We start from the raw sequence: 13,962 nt of genomic DNA on the forward strand, positions 1-13,962 counted from the left end.
TGGGACCCCCTGAACACGTGATGTAGCTAACGGCCGTCTTTTGGGGTGGGGTGGGGGGTGTATAACCTGCTTCGCCGATAAACGATCTCTAATCACCGTTCGGTGATCACGGGTGGGAGGAGAAGGTGCATGTGAAGAGCGTTGTGCTTGTGATACTGTGAAACCCTGCGTGAGAAACCTAAAACCCTACCTACGTGGAAATTTAAACACAATAAAAAAAAGAAATAATAGGCTGGACCAGTCCAGCTTGTTTCAGGCCTGGCTGGGCCGAGCCATGGACAAATATACTAGCCCATGGAGGGCTGGGAGGTATGCACATTGTGTTAAGAATAGGTAGGGGACCTCAACGGGGGTTCTACTTGTCTGGTAGAAGCAGCTAGTGCACGTCACCTTGTGTTGGGATGTTGCAAGTAGGGTGGGCAACAGGCCAAGCAGCCCGATAGCCAAGCCAACCTGGCAGGCCATGGGCATGGTATGGGCCAGGATTTTAGGCCCGGGCCTGTTAGGAACCGGATTGAAACCCATCCCGGTCCATTAGCGAGCCGGCCCGCGGGCTATCGGACAGGGCCTGGGCTATCAGCCCGAACTACCGGGCAGGCCGATGTGCCTGAATTATAAAAAAAAAGTAAAATTAATTATTTATGTAAACTAGAAATCACATAATAACTTGGGTACATGGGAGCTTGTTAATTACTTTTAATTACATAATTAATTGCATTAATTTTAAGAGAATGATAATTAATTGCACCAAATCACATTAATTGCACACACAGTGACCTAGAATTATTTTGTATAGGAATCGTTTTATTTGAGCCCGACCAGGCCAGCCCAGACCAGGCCCACTTCACATTGGGCCAATGGGTCGGGCCATGGCCTATCTTCAAACCCAAGCTCGTTAAGAACCAGGCCAAAACCTGGCCCGATAGTAAATGGGCCGAGCCGTTGACCATGCCGGCCCGGCCCGGCCCTAAGCCCACCCCTAAGCCCACCCCTAGTTGCAAGTTCAAATTTCCATGGTATCGTAGTATGATTGGTAGGGGTCTGCCTAACCCCAGCTTGCCTTAAAAAAAAAGGAAGAATTGGTAGGGGCGTTATCCATGCATAGTATTCCAATAACTCGCCCATGTTAAAAAAAACGATGTAGGTCTCATCTTCTTAAGCAACTGTCAAGCAGACGTGAAGTTAATTTCGTCGTTACCATTTAATCTCCATTTGAATACCAAAGTAAAAAGATGATATAAAGTTCCCCAAACTAATAATTGTCTATATATAATTTTATTCCAACTTGCTACGTCCGAATCTTCTGCCTACCATTAACATATGACAATTAAAATTTCATTTATCAGTAAAATTAATATCCCATACTCGCACACAAAATGGTAAAAGAAAAGTATATACAAAAAGATCATGAACTTTTTAAACTATATGAATATGAGAAGAAAAAGAGACGACCAAGAAGTGACTTAATAATGGAAGACACATTGATTATGGCCGCCTCCTAGCGAAAATCTAGTCTTTGCTGTCCCGGAAGATAATGCGGACTAACTGCCTTTTTTTTTGTACACATTTGTCCGTTCCTTATTAATTTGTCCCTTATTGTGCTTGCATAATTTTGTGAATATAATTAGGTGGGATTCTTCTGTTCCTGAGAGAAAAGAAAGTCTCTCCTCTTTGGCATTTTTGCCAACGACCACCAGAACCTATCTCTTATGCCGGTTCAACCATTAAAACACTTTAGGTCCTTCATACGCTAGCAAGATCTTAATGTATATCTCATAAAAAAAAAGAAGAAGAAAAGCCCTGTACTTTGTCCCCTGACAATCAAAACAACATCATCTACAGCCTTACATCACGATTTTTTCACCAGCAATTCTTGGCATTTTATAAGAAAATGGTTGTTTTTTTCACATGAAACAAAGTTGGGAGTTGGGGGAGTGGTATCTATCAATAGAAAAAAAAATTCAAAGGATTCGCTCTTTGATTTTTGTTTCTTTCTTACCACTTTCATGAAAGTGTAATGATTATTTTTCATAAAAGATTTGGAAGACAATGCTTGGTATATATTCTCATCCATCATTTCATAGTGACAAATGAACTTATCTATTAGCATTTTTGCATAGAAACCACAATTTCATTTTATAAAGACATTTTTATTAGGATTTTTGATATTATAATTCATAAAAAATTTATTGTACAGTAATTAATTGATTTACATATTATGATTAACTATTTTAATTTATAGGTATCTTTGTAAAAATATCCACATCGTATCGACTTGTACCAATTCTTTTAGAAACTGTATTTTTTATTAAGAACATGTATCACTGTTTTTTGGAATCATACATGTTAGAAAGTTACACAACCCAATAAACACTACAAAGAGAGAGAGAGAGAGAAAATGTCACACGATTTGCGTGATTTGGCCAGAGGCCTACGTCCACGGGCGACGGAGGAGCAGTGATTTTCACTATGTCAAAAAAGGGATTACAAAGGTAGATGACAGTTCTTTGTTGCAGAAAACCCTAAAACCGCACAGAACAAAAATAAGTTATCTTAACAAAAAAACCCTAAAAAAGTATTTATAGGACCTTGTTACAAACGGATCGGGTCCATACCGTCGGGCCGAAGGCACATCTCAACAATATCAATATAAGTTTCAAATAAAAATGTATCAGAAACTTTTTAAGCCCTCACATACCCGTTTTTGGCAACTATGGTTAAAAAACACTACTTATGAACTCTTGTCTTGAGAAACCTTGGAGTAATGAATTTGATCACCTTCTATGTGTCAATCAAACATACATTTAAATTCAAGAACCCATGATTAACTTGAAAAACCCGAAAAAACTTACATCTGAATCGTGAGTATGAAAAGCCTTTGAGCTATCCTTTTTTTTGTTGGTAAAAAAAGAGAAGCAAAAAAGCCCTTTGTGACCAACTCCGCTTGTCTGGTAGGAGCAGAGTTAGTGCATGTCACCTTGTGTTGGGACATTGCAAATTCAAATCCCAATGGTATCATTGTATAACTGGTAGGGGTCTACCTAACCCCAGCTTGCCTTTAAAAAAAAGAAGTCCTTTGGTAGGAGCTATCAGTGCACGTCTCCTTGTGGTTCAAACCCTAGTGGTACGTTGAATAATAACTGGTGGGGTCTGCCTAACCCCAGCTTGCCTTTCAAAAAAAAAAAAAAGAGAAGCCCTTTTGGATCCATATTCCTGCCAAACAGTAGGAGGTCCGTGTTCCTGGCTTCAACACCATCCGTAGTCTTACTCGATTACCTGCTTCTAAAGGTAAAGACCTCCAAAATTTACTGCAGCCACTGCCCAGTAGCAAATTTACCAAAACTTGAGACAATTATTAGCTTTGAAACGTGAAGGCTTAGACTGACAAATTTGACCATTTTCAATTTATGCACCTCAAATGTTCTGCAGGATTTCTGTCCTTTGTTACCAAAATGGTTCTTTGATCTCAATCACTGTGTGTCAATGTTGTGACCGAAGCGTTGAAGGGCCAAGCCTCAGATCAGACCAGGACACTGCTTAGGCCTGCATCCTCCCTAACGTGCCTCAGAAAAGTTTCCATAGATGGAACCTCTCTGTGGACCAGTAATTATCATGGTGGGGAGGGGGGAGGTGGTCCTGCCTCCTTCATCTAACACTGAGGCCAACAAATGCTAAGCAATGCGGTCGTTCCAAAGTGATGCACACACCTATACTGTGAATTGAGTGCAAGCTTATACTACTTAACAGTAATCATGCATGTTTATATCGACACGCTACGTCATTGTGGAAATACAAGGATGGGGTTTGTCACTTTGGTGCAACAATCAACCCACTTGCTGTTCCTGTGACACCAAACCTGCAGCCGCTACTCTCTTTCATTCTCTCTTTTTATATCTTTTTCAACAATTGTCATCAGGTATTTCTTCTCTGTGTCTTCAAGGAGTTGCAAAACCACTCACAGTGACAATTTTCTACCAATGATCATAAGCCACAGGAACAGTAATTAAATGGTCGTCACCTACAGTCAAGTAGCAATAGAGTGTAAGCACTGTTCTTTCTGATTAGTGTGGGCCAGAACAATGGTTGGCTTCACTCCATGCTTGTGAAAGCCAAGTTGATATAAACAAGGACGTAAAAGCCACATGGTTTGCTTTAAGAATCAAGCTACCAATGGTCACTCACAATTAGGGAAGAAACTATAAAGAAAACACTTCCAGGTGGTAGAAACGATTCAAAATGATGCGCTTTCCTTGAATTTTAAATATAAATGATAGGAGGTGCGAACCACCACAGTTGGAAGGTGGCTATCAAGGTCAAAGTTCGATCAATTTAATACTTCAATTGAGAGAAAGAGGGAGACTTTTGTTTGTGCGGATGTAGCCACCAAATGCTAGTTCTAACCATACAAATATATAGCCGTAAAAGAGTTTGGCTTAATTAGTGGTAAGGGACGTAGACTGGACTAGGTTCAAATCTCATGGGCGTCAACCGTGGTGACTCCATGGGTATGGGACATAGATTGATAGGCAGGTGGTCTAGGTTCAAATCTCATGGGCGTTAAGTGTGGCGAACTCCACGGAGGCAAGTGCTAAGCCCATAGAGTTAATTTTACATTGCCAGGACAGCAGCTGTAAGTCCGGCAGGAAGAGCCAGCACAGCTAGGTCTCTAATCATGGGGGGTGGTTTCTCCGTGTAATATTAAAAAAAACATGCAAATATATATTTAATATTGATTTATGTACAAGTAAATTTAATCATATTCAATATAAAAAAATTCTAAACTATCGTAATTCATGAAGGTAGGGATGGTTTTAAAATAGCCCAAATGATCATATATGTTTGAGCCAATTTTAATGAAAAAAATAGTAAATAAAACATATTAAACATTATTCAAAGGTACATTTTTTATGAAATTAAATTTATGTAAATCAAGAGCATACCACCATAAGTAATGGTGGTTCAATTACCATAATAAATAAAAGCGCCCATATATAGAATAGGGATAATCCTATCCCCTTTTAGTTAAGCCATCTTCATGGCCATCCAAAAACCCTAATCGAAAACACGTAGTTGATAAGATATTTGCCATATATACATGTTTTTAAAATGATTAAAAAATAACAACTAATATTGCAAATGTGCATACAATATCAATGAGTTGAAACAAGGAATTTATTATTGCTTAAGTGAATTTAACCTTAAAATATAATCTGCATGGTCTGTTTGTATGGATCAGCTTTTGAATCACCGAAATCTAGTGTCTACAAGTCTTTTTGGTAATTTAAAAATCAACAGCTGTAAATATACTAAATTTTCATGACTTTGTTTTTTTTTGTTAAAAAAACACAATCCAAGAGTCAATCTCTAATAAATTGACTATGTCGAACACATCTTAGGTCATATTTGAGTCAAAACAATTTGTACCTTTGTTCGAGCTCATTGATACTTTATGCATTTACAACAAAGACCTTTCTAAAGGAAACCTATGGTTGGAACTCATAAGGGGAGGTTGTTTGATCCTATGAATCTGTTCACGGACAAAATAGTCATAATCGACACTTAGATCATATTTTTTGAAAATAAAAATATTGTTTTTCAAGTATTTAACTAACGTGCTAAAAACCATAGCTGCAAGCCGTACCGACTCAATGTAACCACATAGATGTGTTCAACATGGTTTGTTTGCTAAAGATCAAGCCTTACATCATGCTTTTCTAATGTAAAATTGTAATTTTTTGAGTTATGAAATTTTGGTACACTGTGGGCGGTTGATTTTTTGAACCCCCTTTAAAGACCTAATTACTTGTCATAATCAGATGATTCAAAACAAGTTTCCTACTAAACAAACCATGTTGAACACATCCACAACATTTGATCTAAAAAAAATTAGATTTTTTTGAAGAAAATAGTGATTTCTGTTAATTAGTTCCTTACCTTTACTATGAATGAATGAAATGATCCAACGTAATAGGTAGTGAGTCAAGTTTGGATCAGGTCAGATCCAAAATAGGCTGGGTCCATACTCATAAAGTACCAATACCATTGTTGACACGGCCTGACCTGGGTACTGTAGCTCCTGCCTACAGGTACCCTTGTTTACATATCAAATACGCCACTAAATTACCAAGGGGGGCTCCGCTTGTTTGGTAGGAGTTGTTAGTGCACATCACACATTGCAAGTTCAAAACCCAATGGTATGTTGTGTAACTGGTGGGAGTCAGCCCTAACCCTAGCTTGCCTTTAAAAAAAATAATAAAATACGCCGCTAAATTACAGGCTAATCACAACAAAATCTTAAGTGCCCGTTCCATGGATCATAAAAATAAAAATATTCCAAGCATACCCTGTTCACCTTACTCAATCATAGTTTTCTCTTTCTTTTTTTTTCGACATGCAACATTTCTTTTAAAAAGAGAAAGCCTGGGTTAGGCAGACCCCTACCAGTTATACAACCATACCACATACCATTTGAGGTTCGAACTTGCAACTTCCCAACACAAGGAGACGTGCACTAACTGCTCCTGCCAGACAAGCGACACCCCCCCTTACAGGTAACCATCCTCAATCGTAGTTAGAGCTTAAGCTCCTAACAACTACTAACCTAAGGCTAGCAGACAGCTGCATTCAATGCCCATCAAACCCAAATGTATATTGAGCTTGAATTTCAAAGTTGGCAGTCATTTTCAAAGATTGGGATGCTTAGCTGCAAACCGTGACTATATTTGTACAAGCACTTAAAAAGGTTCCTTGATCAAAATATTTGCAAATCTTGCATATTTAGCAAAGGACTGGTCCCAATTGCTGAACAATAAACACTCGATAGCCATTCCAGTGAATCAGATTCTTTTAGCTAAAATGCATTGCATTTCTTTTTCCTATTCTTCAGAGCTCGTTATGCAATCAATGCTTTTTATTGAAAGTAGATGGGCTGACGAAACAAAACAAACACGTAACACCACCACCCACGACTAGGGGTGGCTCGCTAATGGACTGGTTCTTAACGGGCTCGGGTTTGAAGAGAAACTCATGACCCCCAGTCCGTTGGCCCAATGAGCCAATGTGAAGCGGGCCGGGTCTGGCTTAGCCAAATCCTAAAATGCATAAATGCTTGACTAAAATTATGGGTTAATGAGAGAATAGCACTTTGCCATGCACTTAATTAGGTAAATAGTAATAATTAATAAATAGGAAGTTTTCATGCAACTAATTAGGTAAATAATGATAGTTATTTAAGTTATTATGTAATAGTTAATTTTTTAAAAAAATATATTATTAAAAAGTTAATAAATAACTCAGGCCTGGCCTGGTAGCTCGAGCCCGGCCCACATATATAACGGGCTGGGGCCTAAAATCATAGCCCAAACCCAGCCCATGATGTGCCAAGTGGGCTTGGCCCATCAAGCCGGTTGCCCACCCCTACCCACGACAGCCAAACGAGAACATACACACACACGTGCTCACACTGCACACATTTTTAACATCATAACTCTCATCCAACTAATAATGGGTTTTCAACACTAGCAAGGTCACAATGGCCACAATCTTGATGAGAGGCCTCTAATTAAAGGCACTTCATATTTTGTGGGTTAAAAAATGTCAGGTTTGTGAGGGCACATTTGCAAGTGAGAAAACTCTGATAAGGAAAGCAAGTTTTGGCTACGAGAAGTTTTGATATGATAATTTTTCTAAATGAAAGGTTTTCTCTTGTTTGTGTAGCATGAGAAATTTTTTTTTTCTTGATGGGTGGTAGTGATGGTGGGGAGTGTAAATCACTATTTTCTCTTGCTAAGAAACATTCCTCCACCTGCTTAGAGGAATGTTTTTTATTAAAAAGTGTACTTTTTAGAAAAACTCTCTCAGCAAAAAAAAAAGTCTCGTTTGAAAGGGTCAAAAATTCCGTATAGATTTTTCATTTTCCTACATTTTTCTCGCTTCCAAACGTGCCCCCGAAAGTCCATCCAGCTTATAGCCCACTTCCAATAGCTGGATTGAAAAGTGGGAGCTGTCCACTTCGGCCATTCCTGGCTCGGATCTTGGGCTTGGCATTGACAAAGCTGAAAAAAAAACAAAACATCACACTATGAATGCGAGCCTACATTGACTTTTATATACTCAAGTTAGATTCGATGTTGACCCCAAAAGATTTTTTTTTGAAGTGGGTAACTATGTACACGAACCTCACCAATGGTTGGCAAAAAAAATGAATGTACCATTTATTTGTCACACTCTTAGGTATGGTTGCCGATGGATGGCACTTTCGAGCGAACCATACAGTTGGATCACTTAGTTGGTTGGCAAACAAGTTTGTTATTTCTTGGATTTGAAATGGGTAACTAATAGGTCTCGTTCTTCATTGGCCGGCAAAAAAACATAAATATGATATGGACATCTTGTTCTGCACTTTCAAGCCTTGCAGGGCTGCTTCGCTCACCATCTATGTTGTTTGAAAGGTCAACTCATTCTCAATAGCTTTGCCTCACGAATCACTTAACCGTGATCTCCGCTCACTTTTGATAGGATGAGTGTTTGAAAGTGTTTGTTGTATGGGTGGCACCCTCTCAGGTATATGGTTACAATGTTGGGACACCTATGCTTTTGTGACCCTTTTTTTTAAACGATGACCATTTTCTTAGTTTTTTTTAGAAAAGGGTCTCATGTAGAGAGAAACTAGGTAAAAGAAATATTATAATGAGAAGAGGTTTTGTATCTACTTCTTCTGTACCAAGAGGAGGGCCTTGTTAAACCAATCTGACGCAGCCCAATTTGTTGGCTCACTAAAAGTTGTTGAATGGCTTTCAAAGAAGTCGACAGACATTGGTTGAACTGTAACAAGTTGGTATCCTGCTAGGTAGGTTTTTAACCCTCCCTCTTAACCAATCAAAGGGCCTCTCACTCCTCAATCTTCTTTGTAATTAGAGAAAGAATAGCTCTTGCCTTCTCTTTCGGCAGGCCAAACAACATCAGAAGCATTCCGTTGGTTGGTTTACTACATGTAAGGATAGGTCCTCTATTCATAGAATTATATCGATTTGAGCTAAGCAAACATTGAAAGCAAATGCCAAAATTACTCTTTAAACTGAATGATGTAATAAGCTGCCATTAAGACTGGTTCTCATCACTCACATGATAGCTAAGCACCACTTCCTAAATCAAGTAGTTGAAGGAGGTCATTCGGCTCTCAAAGGAAAAGAATAAAGTCGTTCCCTTCCTGACCCAAACGACTTGCATTCAAAGAGCCAAAGTCCTCCATCAAACAAAGCGTCCGATAGAGTGAGCGAGCAAAGTGGTAGAATATACCAACCTAAGAATCTTAGGAGGCCCCTGTCCGAGAAGAAGTCATGGCAGGGGAGGGCCTTAGTTCGAGAAGCGCCTTCACTATGAGGCGGAGCCGGTTATATGTTACCCCCCGAACAAGGCATCTCATGCTCGGGGGTCCCAAAAAGCACCACGTATTTAAGCATTTGCATTTCGTATCTTCATGTTTGTCAGCATTAATTAACGTTAGAGTTTGATGCGATTACAAAGACTTAAGTACCCTCTCCTCCATTGGTGCCAAAAAAATGACGATTCTAAAAAAAGAGTGGTTGTAAAGACTTAAGTGCTTCAAAGATGATTATTTAAGACCCAGTCTCTGCACTGCAGGATTATCCAAGAAAGAAAGAGGGGTTTGGGGGCCTGATTTAGAGTTTTTGCCTTGATGAGTTGTGGAGCCTGATTTAGAGTTTTTGCCCTTACAGAAGAGGGGTTTGGGGGCTTCTCCCAGCGTGGGTAGCATCGAAATGAACCTTAATCATTTCGCCGATGGTGATCCAGCGAAACGATGGTGAGCCAACGATCCGATGGTGAGCCAGCGATCCGATGGTCATTCGGCGAAACGAACCTGAGCCATCAAAAATGTCTGTTTAAACTTTTCATTGTCATATTCTTCTTATTCCTTCTCCGTAAAACACTGTAAAACCCTCTCTCTCTCTAGAGAAGAAATCAAGGGAGACAAAGAGTTCCCCCTGGAGAAGGCCATGAACATCAACCCTCTCACTCTCTCTCCCTTCTCTTTCTACTTCTGTGCACATTCAGCGATTTGAAATATGACTTCCGGTTAAGAAGATATGACCCTGACAAGTTGATCCTAATTCGGGTAGCGATTTACAGCGATTTGTTTACTGAATAACACTACAAATCACTATAGTGATTTGCGTAAGACACTACAAATTGCTATAGTGAGATCCAACAATGCCATAAATCATTGTGAGACTCAATGGAGACCCAAAAATACTATAAATCGGTATAGTGATTTGTGAAAGACACTACAAATCGCTGTTGGAAGACCAGATAACACTATAAATCACCGTGGGGCTTGTTGGACACCTGAAAACACTACAAATCGCTGTAGGAAGGTCCAACATTACTACAAGTCGCTGTTGAAAGGCCAGATAACACTATAAATCGTTGTTGGGCTCATTGGAGACCTGAAAACACTACAAATTGTTGTAGGAAGACTCGACAATACTACAAATCGTTGTTGGAAGACCAGACAACACTATAAATCGTTGTAGAGCTCGTTGGAGACCCGACAATAATAAAAATCGTTATAGGGGAGTCATTGAAAAAATCGTGGGAAAGAAACAGAAAAAGAAAAATAGAAAAATCGTGGGAAGGGGTGTGAGACGCGCCGGGGGGAGCCCCCGGACCCCCCTCCTGTAAGGGAAAAAACTCTAAATCAGACTCCATAACTCATCAAGTTGAATGATGCTACCCACGCTGGGAGGAGCCTCCAAACCCCCTCCTGTAAGGGCAAAAAATATGAATCAGGCTCCACAACTCATCAAGTTGAACGATGCTATAGTCAGTGTGTAGGTCAGTCGGTGTTTGATGGAGCAAAGAAGGATCATCTGCTGGATATGCACAGAAGTAGAGAGAGAAGGGAGAGAGAGTGAGAGGGTTGATGTTCATGGCCTTCTCCAGGGGGAACTCTTTGCCTCCCTTGATTTCTTCTCTAGAGAGAGAGAGAGAGAGAGAGAGAGAGAGAGAGAGAGAGAGAGAGGGTTTTACAGTGTTTTACGGAGAAGGAAGAAGAAAAAGATGATGATGAAAAGTTCAAACAGACATTTTTGATGGCTCATATTCGTTTCGCCGGATGACCATCGGATCGCCGACTCACCATCGGATCGTCGACTCACCATCGTTTCGCCGGATCACCATCGACGAAACGATTAAGGTTTGTCTCGCTGTGTAGACTTTGAAGAGTCAAAATCATCCTCGACTTTCTGGATGGAGGACATGTTTGTCCTTTTTTTGAACCGTTTGTTTTTTCTTTTTTGAATAAAGGGCATTTTTGTCATTTTCTCAAACATCATTTTATGAGAAGAATAGCAAGAAAGGGTACTTAAGTCTTTGCAACCACATTAGACTCCAATGCTAAGTGATGTCAACATACATGAGAATACGAGCCCCATGTGCTTGTATACGTGGTGCTCATTCAGACCCCCGAACACAGACGTGGGATTCAGTGAATCATCGAGGGAGAACATACACCACCCTCCCACTACGAGGCATCAACAAACGAGAAAAGGAGGGAGTTTTATTGCTAGACCTTTAGTTTAAGTGCATGAGTTGTGTGGCATGCAAACTACACCTACTGCTTGAAAGTCACCCTCGACTTTCAGCTGTCATGCTAACCAAAACTTAGTGTCCCTAGTGCTTGACAATTCGAACGAAACTCAAAAACTCTCTACAATCTATGACACCTGCCATGGGCTCTAGTTACTACTGACCGTAAGACCGTCAATTGGGTTGGTTAGTTACTCTACAAAAAACCTACTCAAGGGTAAGCTAAAACTAGAAGACAAAAGAAATATCTAGTAGGTGTGAGTGAGCAATAAGCTTAAAGAGATCCACCGTTCTCAAATTACTCCCATTTATTCTGGCAAGGCCCCCGGTTACATTCGTATCTCAGTTTTTTATCCATTTGTGTCTGAATAAATTTATTGTTATTATTATTTCTTCATTTTTTATTTATTTGATAAAAAAAAGTAATATGAATCAATTTAGATTATTGTATATCAAAGCAAAATAATTATTATTCTTTATTAATTGGGAAGATTCATAATCATGGGAAGCCCTAATACATTTTGAGTGCTATGGAGCTAGATAAATGAGATATTACTCTTTCTTCAAAGGCTAGTTGCTTGCAAGCCCATCTCTTGGTTGTCACATTGCTTAGAGACCTTAGCATACAATCTCGGTTGTTTCCCTCTCGACCTTGATTTAGGATTAGGGTTTAGGGTTTAAGGTTAGAGTTTAGTAAAATATTAAGGGTTTATGGTTTAGGTTAAGGGTTAGGGTTTAGTAAGATATTAAAGGTTTAAGTTAAAGGTTTAGGGTCTAGGATTAAGGTTTTAGGGTTCCTGCTTTAAACATACAAATCGGTACTTCAAACATACAAATCAACTTAAAAATTACACCATATAGTTGTAACGTTTGAACTTCAACATTAAACATCTTTTGAGTGGTGTGTTACAAAATGCCCAAAACCCAACAATAGTTATGATGGATTGGCATCAGGTTTCGTCAATGGACCCAGCAGCTGCCCTGGGGATTACCCTTCACACCCCCTTAACAAAAGACGGGCTCGGGTAAGGAACCACGCATTATGATGACACATTTCTTTGAAAAAGAAAACACAAGACACCCACCACGGACAGAAAGTGAATAAAAAAACCATCTTCCACGATATCCACCCTCCACGGAAACCCAAAAGGCTATATATAATAATAGAGGTCGTTTAAATTTTAATCCATGAGAGGTACCCGGGGGAGCGTGTCCATTGAGGATATAAAGACAAAGAATCATTTAAATGTATGATTTTTATGCATTAATAAAGAAAACCTAACAGTAATTAATATCATGTTTTTTTAATGATGTGAAACATTCACCGAAGCAAGGAAACCCTTACCACCGAGGTGGTATCCCATGTGGTAAGCGGGGTCCTGTGCCAAGATGAAGGCCCAGGTTCGAATCCCACTGCCACATGGGGCTTAGCCTTTCAAGAAAAAAAAAAAAGGAAAATCCAGCCCGGGTAGGGCCCCACAACCACTCTAAATTACGTGGCCCACCTCTGACTTCAGACACAACCGTGCCCCAGCAGGGTTTGATCCCGTGCCTTCATCCAGAACCCTCACAACCAGCTCACTGGCCAAGCGGGTGACCACACGGTGGTAAAAGAAACCACATGTTAATTCAACATTTATTAAATTAATAACTAAATTATATGAACCTGTTAACCTTCATTAAAGACTGTATATTAGCAACATGTACGTGTGTGTGTGTTTGTGGCATCTCTTTTAAGAAGCGATTCATTTGCATTTCGCTTGGACTTCTTTTTCAGTTTTCTGTAGCCCTCTTTTATTATCGTTGGAATTGGCCGTAGAGGAAAACATGCAGGACCACTTCTGACTTCTGAGACCTCATCTGCCTTTTACCAATGTTACATGCTGACTGCACATGCAAACAAAAAGTGGTGCATGTGATAATAATAAATATTTGTACTTTTCTGTCAAGTCGAAGGTCCCTGCAAGGCAAATCGGTGTCACTCATGCCTGACAGAACACAACATTTTGTGATTTAAAAAACATTTTTCATTGAAAAATACGATCCAATCATCCATTCTTGTTAAATCCACCATGCTATACCCATCATCTATAAGGTCAAATTTGATCAAAACAACTTGAAAATTTTACAAAAACATGCCTAACCTTTGAAAATTTACAAATACCCACCTGAGTTAAAAAACTAACACTCAAGGACATGATTCCCCTAACTTAAATGGTTTTCCTATGGCTAAACCATGTTTACACGTGGTAAAATTACTATACTGCCTTCGTCTGATTCTGTTTTTTTTATAAAGGCAAGCTGGGGTTAGTCTGACCCCACCAGTTATTCAACGTACCATTGGGGTTTGAAACT

This window comes from Nuphar pumila, chromosome 11, assembly GCF_984573655.1.
Source record: "Nuphar pumila chromosome 11, dmNupPumi1.hap1.1, whole genome shotgun sequence".
In the NCBI taxonomy this organism is placed as follows: Eukaryota; Viridiplantae; Streptophyta; class Magnoliopsida; order Nymphaeales; family Nymphaeaceae; genus Nuphar; species Nuphar pumila.